This window comes from Microtus ochrogaster, linkage group LG2 (genome assembly GCF_000317375.1).
Source record: "Microtus ochrogaster isolate Prairie Vole_2 linkage group LG2, MicOch1.0, whole genome shotgun sequence".
NCBI lineage: Eukaryota > Metazoa > Chordata > Mammalia > Rodentia > Cricetidae > Microtus > Microtus ochrogaster.
In genome coordinates, this window is record NC_022028.1 from 3348388 (window position 1) to 3351864 (window position 3477).

Here is a 3477-nt window from a genome sequence, read left to right on the forward strand (position 1 = left end):
TCTGTCTCTCTGCCAGGCTGGCTTCTAAACAATCCGTTGGCGAAAATAGACATGCCTAAAAGGGCGGGGCCCAAAGGGGTGTGTCACTCAGAGTATCAATTCCTGTAAATCAAATCCTGACAATTGTCACAATATTTCAAAAAGAATGAATTAAAATTCTTGGGCCTTCAAACCTTTATTACCAGGAGAACATTCTCAGTTGAATGGGGAGCGGGGGCACAGTGACTTGATTAATGGCCAAAGCAAGACAATAAAATAAATCCCATAAATGTTAAGAGGGAAAAAAAGAAGCTCTTGGCTCCCAGGTTAGACATGTAAATAATCCCACCCTGGAATAAACACACACACACACACGAGAAATTCTTATTTACTCTCCCAGCACATACACCAATCAGACTCACCGGGTTAAAGATAACAGCTAATTTGTTTAGCTAATGCCTAGTTGGGAACATGTGAGAGGCAACCCTAAGGTTTCTAACTAACTCAACTCTCAAGCTGCCGACTATCAAACCCTCCATCCTGAAATCTGAGGTAGGAAAGGGGAAAAAAGGACTGCTATCAGCAGCATGGAAAAGGGGTTTTGTTTTTAACCCAGTTTTCCCTGCTAGAATCAAAACCTGTTTACATAACCAGGGAAGGCTTAACTGACTTTAGTTAACCCCAGTGTGGCTGCTTATGCCTTAACCCTCCTAACCAGTTCCTGGGCAGCCCCGGCGATACTCAAATTATCCTGGCCAAGTTCAACTCCCAGCACCAGCACCCATCGAAGAAAAAGTATCTGCAGGAACCCGTAGGCTGAGCGCCAAGAAAGCAAGCAAGGCAAGGCAAAGCCGGCTGCTTTAACTAGCTAAGTGCTGGGTCTCCAGCATCTTGTCCTAGTGGGCCACAGAACACATTTCCACAGACATCTCCCTGCACGAAAAGTACAAACGGTTCAGAAGATTGACGCCAATTGGGACAACTTAAAACTCCTTTCTTGAAGAAAGAAAGAAAGAAAGAAAGAAAGAAAGAAAGAAAGAAAGAAAGAAAGAAGGAAAGAAAGAAAAAAATCACCTCTGATGCCTGAGGTTTTTAAAAGACCAACAAACCTGCTTCTCCCAGGCATGCTCTTGGAGATATCTTGGGCCATGCCTGGACAGGTCATTCCTAAGCATGACTTCCACACATCTCCCAAGACAGTCCAGGGCCTTCAAAGACCAAGCACTCACTACAACACAACCCTTCACTTGCCAAAGCAACATTTGTCTGGGGGAAGTTTGACAGCAAGCTGATTCTAAGCGGCCAGTGGACGGCATAGGGAAGCCAAAGGCGTTTTCTTCTTTAACCCAACCATGGCAGGCACACATGCTCTAGGCCAGCGCTGCCCTGAGGCTGCCTGTCTCCGTTAGTGAAACTGTGGTTTGGTGTGTAATTTCTGCTTCTTCACCAGCAGTAACTTCCCAGACTCCCAAACTGAAGTTGGGGAAGGAGGGGGCAAGTTTACCTCCTCACCCACTTCTCCCACCTGGGTGGTCACACTTACTTCTGGGGACTACCCAGCCCCCACAGAGCCCGCAGACTTACATATATACACACATGCATCGTGTCAAAAACCCCAAAAGACACATCCCTAGGGTCCTGCGGTTTCTTGGCTGGAAGAATGAAGGCTTTATAATATATCAACCTTCAATTTCAAACCCACCACCCGTCACCCTTTAAGCTGGGGTTTGCCAGTTACACCGCCCACCGCACCCCTCCCCCTTTTCTGGGATGCTGTAGCCGGGAGAGAGAACCGGGAAGAAGGCAAGCAGGGAAAAGGCCCTGCTAACGTATTGAAAGTAAAGAGGCCGCAGGAGACTTGTCTTTTTCTGTCCCCCCACCCGCAGGCTTCCCTCCGCACCCCACCCCCACCTTCTTACTGATCATCCCCCCCCCCAACTAAATTTTTTAAATGAAACTTAATAAGCTTCTCGCCTACCTTGGCTGTTTCGGCAACAAGTGCCTGGGCGATCCGACAAGACGACCAATCTCCACTTGGGGGGTGAGATGGGGGGCGAGCCGAGCTGATGGAGTAATTTCAATATTAATTTATGTCAGCCGCCTTCTCGCAGCTACTCATTTACAGTACTGCCCTCAGCCTGTAAACAAATATCGCTCCGCCAAGAAACATACTCCCCAGATGCAAGCCCCTCTCCCCAAGCAGAGACCTGGCCCCTCGCCCCTCCTTCTCACAGCACGCCCCCCTCCCCCCGAGTCCCGGGTGGGAAGCTCAGGGTTTTCCAAACCACCAACTCACCACCTCCAGCCACCACCCCAGCAAGAAACTTACTCGGTCCGGTCTACGCCTCAACCCTCCCTCCAGGAAATCTCCTCTCCATATGCATTCAGCCTCCCCGCAGGAAATCTGCTCCCCCCTCCCCCCTTCTATATACATGCACCCCCCTTCTCCTCCCCAAGCGCCCTCCCCAGCCAGAAACTTACTAGCTAGCAAGCAAGCGTGCAGGCGCTCTCGTTCTTGGAAACTTACTCCCAGATATAGCATCCACCAGCACCCCTCTTTTCCCCCGCCCCCAGGCCCTGCTCCCTTCCCTGCCCTCCAACTCCAAACTCTCCGCATCCAGCCCCTCTCTCCCTCCCCGGTGGAAATTTGCAGCGCCCGGCAGCGCGCGTGCATCCACCCTCCTCCCCTCCAGGAAACTTACTCCCCATCTGCATGCACCGCCTCTCAGCCATCGCTTAGAGGGAAGGGGGTGCGCTGGGGAGACAGAAATACATATGTATCTTTCGCCCCTCCCCCGGCCGCAGCCCACTCAGGGCCGAGCAGCGCTAACCTGGCCTTACCTTTTTGCATGGCTCCCTCCCCGAGCCCTCTGGATCCGTTCCCCAACACCCCAACCCACCCCCTTTCACCCATTACCCACCCCTAGCAACCGTTCCTAAGCTCCTCTCGGCCTTTTTTTTTAAATCCAGGATGCAAATTCCTCCCCTGTCAGCAAATCGACTGTCAAATTATTTTCTTGCAAAAGGAGAAAGGCGGGGTAGAGTGGGGGGGGTCAAAAAAGGGGGGCAGACAGGCGGGTAAAGGGAGGGAGAGGGACAGAGGAGGGGAGAGATATCCCTCCGCAGAGCTGGGGCTGGCGGCGGGCGGGGAAGCAGGAAGTAAGGTGTCCAGCGCGGCGGGTTCTCCGCCGCGGCCCCCGCCCGCCGCCCCTGTCCCCCGGGGCGCCGCGCTCCGGCAGGCGCGGACCGCCGGGTGCATTGTTTGCAGCCTTGCCCCGGGCCGGTGCCCGGTCGACTTTTTTTTTTTTCCGCGCTCTGCGTTGTGTATGCGTGAGCTTGCACCTTTTGTAAGCTGGCGAGTCTCTGGACGCAGAGGATGGGACCACGAGCCGGGGACCTGTCAGTCCCCGGAGTGCAGCAGAGTCTCAGATCCGGGGAGGGGGTGGGGGAATCGAGGCCCCCTTGGGGTGGGAGGGGTGAGAGAGCAGCTTGTTGGCC

The 3477-nt window shown here is 53.4% G+C and overlaps 1 protein-coding gene across 1 annotated transcript in view; it reads right to left on the minus strand.

Moving 5' to 3' along the window:
• The window catches only part of Trerf1 (transcriptional regulating factor 1), a 221665-nt gene extending 218508 nt beyond the window's left edge, over positions 1 to 3157 (minus strand). The window contains exons 1-2 of the mRNA XM_026785599.1: positions 2901 to 3157; positions 1958 to 2042 (exon numbers count right to left, since the gene is read on the minus strand). The gene's annotated coding sequence lies outside the window, so the exon portion shown is untranslated. The remainder of the gene's footprint in view (positions 1 to 1957; positions 2043 to 2900) is intronic.
• Positions 3158 to 3477: the final 320 nt, after the last annotated feature.